Raw genomic sequence first — 10163 nt, 5'->3', positions numbered from 1 at the left:
GCCACCTCTGGGGAAATTTAGAGTTGCTAACATGGAGAAGAGGTTAAGGATGCAAAGACTCACAGCGAATCTGTAGTCACACACATATCTCCACTAATGCCTACCCCCTTGTATTGAACATGCACACACAGCCACTCACACAACCACTCACCCACCCCCACACACACACACACACACACACACACACACACACACACACACACACACACACACACACACACACACACACACACACACACACACACACACACACCCACACACACACACACAGCTCCATTGACAGTATCACCTATTTTCTCCTGGCTGTAATATGGTTTCGTAATTGCCTGCAATCTGTGTCTCCTGGCAACAGTTGGGCTTCAAGTGCTCTATTTTCAACTCCCAACAAAAAGCCTCGCTTCCGATTGGTCCACTGCTTCCCCTCTCTTCATTTTCACACCAATCAGATCTTTTGTTTACCGGCATATACAGTAGTAGCGGGTAGTAGTGAAGCACTGAGGTGAGAGAAATTTGCATTGGCACCTCAGAGGCCACCTGTCTGATTGGGTCCTCCACTTGAGTTCTGTTCATTTGAATAATAGGGTGTACAAGTGAAATAATAATAATAAATTCAACTCTGAAAATAGAAAAGATTGATAATCATAATATCCTGATTGGTTGAGTCAGTGTATTGATTCCAATGGACGTCAACATTAGCTGTTGTGTTATTGGCTGTGACTAACTGAATGGGATGAAATGAGGGTCAAGCGTCACTAGAGTGGGGGAAATAAAAGTGTGATAGCTAACCATTAGTACTCATGTTCTGTATAAATGTGTTTTTGCAGTGGCAAGAATGTTTGGGGAATCTGAAACGTATTGGAACATTTCCTTTGTATTAGCTTACATTGTCTCCCATTAGTAAAAAAAACTATTATTAATTTAGGCCTACTATTATAGTATTGTTATTCTCAGCTCCTGACAAGGTGATTTTTGTAGTTACTATGGCAGGCGTTCCCAACCTTTTTTGGCTTGTTGTGACCCCACTTCGACGACAACATCACAAAAATCTAGGGACCCCGTAGACATTATTTTTTGTTGTTGCTAGAATTCATTTGTTTTGTTTGTTATGCTGTTTGTGCTGCTAATGTAATACTACTCCATTCTGAGATTAAAGTCGACTTCATTCTCTTCTGAGATTAAAGTCAGAATTCTGACTGTAATCTCATAAATCTGACTTTTTAAAGCTCTGAATTCAATTTTTTCCCTCAGAATTCTGACGTTAATCTCAGCATTTTGAATTTAAACTCAGAATTCTGACTTTATTGATTTTTCATGTGCCCCCCCCCCCCCCCCCCCCCCCACACACACACACACACACTTTTCTTTTTTCTTCTTTCTTTCAGGCGACCCCATTTGAATTCCATGCGACCCCAAGGTTGGGAACCACTGAATTATGGGCTAATTGTGGAACCCTGATGCTATTAAACTGTTTGCCTCAAAAGCGACAGAACTTTGGGGGGGAAATGTGTAGCACCTTAAATACATGAAGAACTCTACACCTTTCAAACAGTGCAAACACAGAGTGAGCTGAAATCAAATGGCAAAAACCACAACAAACGCAAATGTATTGATTGACATGAACGACATATTATACAGTAAGCAATAACAGAGACAACACCAGGGGCAGCCTATGTGAATATGCATGCGTGTGAAAAAGTACACATACAGAATGTGTGAATGTCACTTGCATGTGAGATACTGTATGTGTCTGAGTGGATCTGTGCAGAAGTGTGTGCGTGTGTGTGTGTGTGTGTGTGTGTGTGTGCGTGTGTGTGTGCCTGCAGTGTTGGTGAGCTGTATTTAGGTCTGCATGGGTACACGGTTTTAATTTGGTGCAGTGACTCACAGCTGTGAGTACGAGTCATCCCATCTAGTTTCCCAGGTCTCACACAGGCAGGAGGGCCACTTAACTCATTGAGTGCCAGCCACTTTTGGAGAACGGATGCTCCCAGTGTTTCTTCTCTCTTTTTTCCTCGCCTTTCTCTAATCTGGAGAGCACTGTCGCCACCTAATGGGTTCGTAAAATAGCTTTTACACATTCAACATCCACCATACTTTCACAGGAGATGGATCTGGCTTTGATCCACGTCCCACCGTCAAAAAACGCAATTGACGACTAGTCGTCATTGGCACTCTACGTTAGTATTTAAATTGACGACTATAGTCGTCATTGGCACTCAATGAGTTAACTGACTGACTGACTGACTACTGAGAAATAGTTGGATATAGTTTCTTCTGACATTGCACAAAGAAGACAACATAAATATGACAGACATGTATATTTAAAGGGAACCCAGATTAAGTGAATTTGGTGGCTGTATGACTTCCTTACAAACCAGTAGAGGAACATGGCATTGATGTAGTATGTGGTGTACACTGTATACATACTAACTGTATACTGTCTCCTATAGGCCACTCCAAAGAAATACACATGTACATACATTACATTACATTACATTACGTCATTTGACAGACGCTTTTATCCAAAGCGACTTACATTAACACATTTTTGTCAGCAATAGAGCAATCAACTATGCAACACAGTCTATGACAACTACAACCTCTGAAGGAACAGTGGTACAAGTTTAGTTTAGGTTAGTTTTTTTTTTCTTTTAAGAAAGAGAGAGAAAGAAGTTAGATCAAGAAGGGCCCAGATGGAGCCTGAAAAGGTGAGTCTTTAGTCTTTTCCAAAAGATCGGCAGTGATTCAGCTCTCCTGACCGAAGGTGGAAGCTCATTCCACCATTGAGGTGCCAGGGACGAGAAGAGTCGAGATCGGGATGAGCGACTTTTGAGCCCCCGTAGCGAAGGAGGGGCAAGGCGTCCTGCACTGGTGGAGGAGCGAAGGGAGCGCTGAGAGGTTTGGAACCTGACCATAGATTGCAGGTACAGGGGAGCTGACTGGTGTACTGCCCTGTAGGCCAGTACCAGTGTCTTGAATTTGATGCATGCCGAGATGGGAAGCCAGTGGAGGTCCTGGAAGAGGGGAGTGACATGAGAGAATTTGGGTTGGTTGAATACCAGACGGGCTGCAGCGTTCTGAATGAGCTGAAGCGGTCAGATGTCAGTGGCAGGTAGGCCGGCCAGGAGCACGTTGCAGTAGTCCAGGTGAGAGATGATAAGTGACTGGACCAGGAGTTGAGTCGCTTCTCTTGTGAGAAAGGGACGGATTTTGCGGATGTTGTAGAGGGAGAACCTACAGGAGCGTGCTGTCGCAGCTATGTTGGCTGAGCAAGACAGCTGGTTGTCAAGGATCACCCCAAGGTTCTTAGCTGTTTGGGAGGGAAGTACATTGGTATTGTCAATGGAGATGGAGAGATCAGCGAGAGGGCAGTCTTTCCCTGGGAGGAAGAGTAGCTCTGTCTTACCAAGGTTGAGCTTGAGGTGGTGGGCAGACATCCAGTCGCCAATGTCTTTGAGGCATGTAGAGATGCGAGCCTCGATTTGAGTGTCGGATGGGGGGAAGGAAAGGAAAAGCTGGGTGTCATCAGCATAGCAGTGATAAGAAAAGCCATGAGATGAGATCACATGGGCAAGAGATCTGATATAGAGAAGGAAAAGTAAGGGGCCCAGGACTGAGCCCTGGGGGACACCGGTGGTAAGGGGGCAGGATCTGGAGAGGGACCCTCTCCATAAGACCTGGTATGAGCGGTTCGAGAGATAGGAAGCAAACCAGGAGTGTGCAGACCCTGAAATGCCGAGGTCAGACAGAGTGGAAAGAAGGATTTGGTGGTTGACTGTGTCGAAGGCAGCAGACAGGTCAAGGAGGACAAGGACAGAGGAGAGGGATGAGGCCTTAGCAGTGTGAAGGGCCTCTGTGACTGCAAGAAGAGCTGTCTCAGTGGAGTGAGACGCCTTGAAACCGGACTGCAGCGGGTCCAGGAGGTCATTCTGGGAGAGATCGAGAGAAAGTTGTTCGGACACTGCTCATTCGAGGGTTTTGGAAAGGAATGAGCGAAGAGAGACAGGTCTGTAGTTCTGAATAGCATAGGGTCAAGGGAGTTTTTTTTTTTTTTTTTTATACTTTATTTTCCATTTTTTATAGAACAATATACAAACAAGACAAACAGGCTCAGACACAGGAACAGAAAAGGAAAAAAGAAGAAGAAAACAAACAAACATACATACGTAAGGGAGGGTTTCTTAAGCAGAGGCTTGACTCTTGCAGTCTTTAGAGCAGGCGGAACAAGACCAGAGGACAGAGAGGAGTTTATGAAGGTAGTGAGGTAGGGAGATATGTCAGGTGAGATGGTTTGGAGGAGAGAGGAAGGGATAGGATCGAAGAAATAACAGTTAGGAACTGGCTCCTACAGGCAATTGCATACACACAGATACTACAGTATGTGATTGTGTGATTGATATGTGGACGTGCTCTGAATGCAGTGTGCAATGCAGTATAATGCAATGACAACACACTTCCAACATTTTTTTAAACATCAACTTCATATAGTAAACGTTCAGCTGGGGAGGGCTTCCCCATTCATAACTGAATTATGAGTTAATTGTGAGACACACACACTCTCTCTCTCTCTCTCTCTTGTCCTAAAAGCAGTGATTTGTGACAGTTTGTCCTCACAGCCACATTTGTACCACAAATTAATTCTTCATTTAAAGGCCTAATTTGTCCTAGTTTCCCCTGAAATGGATAAGGTGTGGTGGGTCAAACTGCCTTAAAGAGCTGCCAACACTCAAATAATTGTATTAGTCGGAGTTTTAGTGGCCTGTGATGGTTGTTATGCTGTTTCAGAGGCTTCCACCCTGACAAGAGTAAAGTTCGATAAAACACTAAATATGTATTAAATATGTATTTTTCATGCATGTTTGCCTGCTTCATGTGGGCACGTATTTATGAGTAAGTGCATTATCTATCTATCAATCTATCTCTATATTATATTGCTTATAGTGCTGTCATAAATCCACTGATGACATCATCCGTGATGTCATAAATCCCAGTGATTTCTGTCCCACTGATGATGTCGTAAATCCCAGTGATGATGTCATCAGTGATGTCATAAATCCCAGTGATGATGTCAACAGTGATGTCATACATCCAGTAGTCTGTCGAGGAGAGGAGAGGGGGAGAGACTGAGGCAGAGAGAGGGGGAGACATTGTGCGCGTGCCAATAGGGCAGGCAAGGCCACACAGCAGCCGAGCTGCGAGAGGGGGAGAGAGAGGAGAGGCAGAGAGACTGAGGGGGACGGAGAAAAGGGAGAGAGAGGAGACGGGGGAGAGACTGAGGCAGAGAGAGAGATGAGGAGAGAGAGAGACATTGTGTGTGTGCCAATAGGGCAGGCAAGGCCACACACCAGCCGCGCTGTTAATGCCAGCTGCAGGGCCAGCTCAGCGAGCTGCTAGACGGGCGAGTGGAATCAAGCGCGCGTATTTATATATAGTATTTATATATGGTATTTATATATTATTATATGTATTATATAATAACTTGTGTATATACAATTGGGTATAGGGCTCTGTCTGTTTGTTTCTCTGTCTGTCCCACTGATGATCATCAATGATGGCCTAAATTCACTCACACACAAGAGACAGACACAGAAACGCACACACACACACAAAGACACAGTGATGATGTCATCAATGCTGTCAAAAATTGTGATGTCATAAGAGTCCCACTGATGATGTCATCAGTGATGTCATAAGAGCAAAATGTATGTATGTATGTTGCCAGCTCCAGGACAGGTGATCCAGCATCCCTGAAGTATGCCATCAAGGAGCAGCCAGGGCGAGGCCGCGCAGCGGCCGAGCTGCTGGGCCAGCTCGCTGAGGTGCAGCGCGGGCAGCGGCCGAGCTGCGTATGCGAACTGCAGGGCGGGCGAGCCTAGGAATCGACCGCGCGTGAGATGCCTAGTGAAATAAACGCAGCAACAGTGGTGTCTCCTGTGAAGATGGAGCCTGACGCACTCCCCTTGCTGTGAGGCTGGCTGTGAGTCTACCAGCGATTCGAAGGACGTCTGCTCGGCTGATCTATCCATCCCAGTGTATCTGTTTCTATGTGCGGTTGCTGTATCTATGGCTGCATGGGAGTCTACTGATATGATCAGGTTTCATCCACTGTGAAAAATAGGAGCCAAGAATGTCTTCTCCGCTTCGGTGCTCTTTTGATAAACAGTCACTGATGATGTCTATGACAGGGCTGGATGTCTGCTGAGAGTGGAGCCAGCCTTCTGCTGCTCCTCCAGGTCGCGAGCCTGAGGACCTTCCATCTCACGATGACCACATGCCACCGGTGGAAGATACGGAACAATGATGGTCCCTTATAGACCATCTGGCCTAACCAGAACACTTGCATGAACCAGATCAGTGCAACCAGACATAGGGGTGAACCAGGTCCACAAAGGAATGCTAGCCAGGTCCACAAGGAGAGGCTGGCCAAGGCCACCACTGATTCAATCTGCATCATCTCTTCCGCTGTCAGTGAGATGGACTACCACTGCTGGGGGTTCTTGGTGCTGATGCTGATAACATGGTATTTGTAGTAGCAGTGTTCGCAGCTCCAAGCTCCTCTCTCGCTGACATCATCCTTGACGATGTCATTTTGACATTGTGCCATCATCAGTGATTTATGACATGACTGCAGTCATTGCTCGAGTGACATCACTGATGACATCACAATTGATCAAGTGACACCACTGATGACATCATCACTGATGACAATTGTGACAATAAAAGGTGGTAATACAAAAGTAATCAGAAAGAGACGGATCCAAGGCACTCTTCCCAATTTAATTAATTAAAGGCTTAGTTCACAGTTGAACAGATAAAATGAGCCCACATGGCCTTTGTCAAGGCAGCAATGGAACAGTTCACATCACCCACCACATGGAAACAATCAGGTAGACATTAGTAGGATGACAAGCAGCTGTTGAGGAAAAGGTCTGAAGCAATTAGCTACTAAGGTCTTCCCAATAGAATAATCACCACCAGAGGCCAGTACGTATAGGAACAATGACTTTTCATGGAATGGAAAAAAAGAAAATCTGAGAAGACATAAAACAGCATCAATAGGGCAAAGAAACAATAGCCTATAGCTTGAATGGCTCTCATACTGTAAGTGGAGTGAGATCTGTCTACTAATCAAGGTTTAAGGTAATAATGGATATATCAGTGTGAATGTTGTAAAAAGGTTCACAATATAATCACAGTTATCAGTTTTGACAGGTGAGCCACCTGAGAACAGTGCATACAGATCATGTTAACACACATCCAAAATATCAATAAAATGAAAGAAAAGAAACCATGTCAATTGCATCATTCAGACCTGGAGATGCCATAGCTTGGAGCTTATGAATCCAGTGGTTCTGTTTTTGATAAGTGCTCTCCCTATCCCCTGGCTCTCCTTTTCTCCCCCACATGATTTCATCCACTGTGTTGAACTGTGTGTTGGTGTGGTTGAGTATTTATGAGCCTATGGTCGACATAGTTTATAGGTCATAATAAGGTCCCATATGGCTCCAGGTATCTCCAAATAGAGCCAATACATAAAGTCAAATTCTGTATGATTTAGCTTCTCATGAAAAATTATATATCATATTTGTACCTATGTAGTACTAATGCTTCTTCAATGGAAATCTCCATGTCACATTCTTTTCATTTAGACTACACCCTTTCAAGTTCTGACCGTATAATTCAGTAACAATTATTTGCATAATCCCGGTTCCAATTTATCAAGCTGTGGCTGTAAATCTGTGAGATATTGAAGTAGTAAGAAGGTAAGATTATCCCACTTAGTGTGACACACAGTCATTCCTGATAAGAATGATTAATGTGAAATAAGGATCTTTGTGCGTATAGGCTATAATAGTTTTGCCAATGTTTCCTCTCCTCGGCGAAGGTATATATTTAAAATATTATATTTCACAATGTCAATTTAAAGTCAGTGACAGAGAGCCCGAACATGACACTCGCCTAATCAAAAGTTTGCATTGTGCAAAAGTTATTTTCCCACTTCTTTGTCTGAAACCCATCAGGAGATTTGGCACAGTCAAACATCTCTGTGCATATTTGCAGTCAGCAATGGTTTGTTGAGCATTAAAAATGTTAATTGGAATTTTTTTAAAGGAAAGAAAATATCGCATTACCATCCCACCTCCTCCAGTCACAGGCTGTCAAAATGCAATATTCCAAATTAGATTGTATTGGGATAATCTTTTGAACTGTAATGGGTTTCCAGCCAGCAGGCATATTACTATTGGCACATCATTATTAAACAAAAGTGACACCGAACCATCACTTTGCAGGCGGCGCCAGATAAACGTTCGGCACCGTGCAAATAATATTAGTTCTGCTTCCAGAGTCACCGGCTTATCTCTGGGATGCTATATTGGGTTCATATCCCTGTCGGCTGTCGGGGGCCTTCTGACGGAAGTGTCTAAATTTATGAGTAGCCCACATGTGTGAGTTGCATGTATGAATAGGCTGTGTGTGTGTGTGTGTGTGTGTGTGTGTGTGTGTGTCTGTGTGTGTGTTCTAGGTAATGTGTGTGTCACACATTAACGCTTTTATATGTAAATGATGTGTGTGTGTGTGTTTGTGTGGGCGGGTGGATGGATGGATGAGTGTGAGCTTGTGTGTGTCATGCTGGATACATTCATATGTAAATAGGCAGTGTATGTGCGCCTGTATATGCAGACGCGACCCATATCATGCCATAATGAGATCCGCCACTGTTGGTTACCCTCAGACAGTGGTAATTACGGTTGGAGTGAAAAGGCCTGAACGCTGAAGGCGGGATGGACGCTCGTATTGTAGCTAGCACACGCAGGCCTCCATCCCAATGACAGGCCGCTGCAGGCAAAATGAGGACCTGTCCATTTGGCAGCGGGGTGGGAATAGGATGCGGCTAAGTAGATATGATAAATTAGACCTGTCCTGCATCCGCTTTCTAATCAGCACCGCAAAAACCTGGTTACCTGTTAGAATATTACAGCATGGAGACTGTGTATTATCAGTGATGTAGTGATAAAAAATAAAAAATAAAAACAGGTGGGGTAGACAACTGTGATTTGGCATAATATAATCCACCTTTTTCACAGTAGCCATTTTGTGTCTAAAAGGCAGGAAGTAACACAGGGGCAAGCAAAACATGAATGAGGGCCACAGCAATGGAACAATGGAGCAACTAAATAGATTGGAAGCTGGACACGTACCCTCATTAATGTTCTGCTTGCACCCATAGGCGGAGTTTGACTTTTAGCTCTGGGGGGGGGGGCACTTCTGCAGGAGACACACATTTGCCGGCACGCAAGGCGTGCAGGGGGAAGAAAATGGCCGCTTTGAAGCTAGATTTAGAGGAATATCTCATTTTAAGGCTGGCATCATCATGGTCTCTCTCTAATTATTGTTTAATAAGTATAAGAATGGAAATATAAGAAATATTAGAATATGAGTAGAATTACAGAACATTTAATACTCATTATTGTATGTTTAGTAATGTAATGTATATTATATATATACTGTAGTGCTTCACTGTTCACTGTTGCTTTTGACCGTGCTCAAAGACACTTTACAAATACAGGATAAAACAACTTTAGAGAGAAATATTATAGGTCAAAAGCAACAGTGAAAAGGGCTTTTTTGGGAAGATGACATAATGAGTATGAAAGACAATGAGTTTTGGCCTGTCAGATGTGACTGGGGAGGGCATTCCAGAGGGAGGGGGCGGCTGCAGCAAGGCCCTGTCAGAGGCCCCCCTGTCACAGCTTTAGCAAAGAAATACCTGTGATTCTTGTCAAAGTGGATATAAATTGTATGATCATATTCAGCCAGACAGTGAAATGGAAATTTACAATGGTGAGCAATTTTTCTTCTTCTTTTTTTTACGACAGGGGGGGGGCAGGCCCCCCTGGCCCCCCCATTAACTCCGCCCATGTTTGCACCTGTGTTACTTTTCCTGCCTTTTAGACACAAAATGGCTGCTATGAAAAAGGTCAATAGGTGGGTAAAACTGACTCTGTGGGGTTCTACTACATTCCCATATTGGACCCAAATCTACATAATTGACCCCAGCATGTTATATTGAAGATAGCACTTCACATGTGTAATGTGTAATTAAACAGGTCCAGTGGTTCTCAACCTTTTTGAGCCACGACCCCCCAAAAACTTTAGGCTGG

This window comes from Poromitra crassiceps (assembly GCF_964638095.1).
Source record: "Poromitra crassiceps genome assembly, chromosome: 11".
NCBI classification, from domain to species: Eukaryota; Metazoa; Chordata; class Actinopteri; order Beryciformes; family Melamphaidae; genus Poromitra; species Poromitra crassiceps.
Note: the sequence above shows the minus strand (reverse complement) of the source record.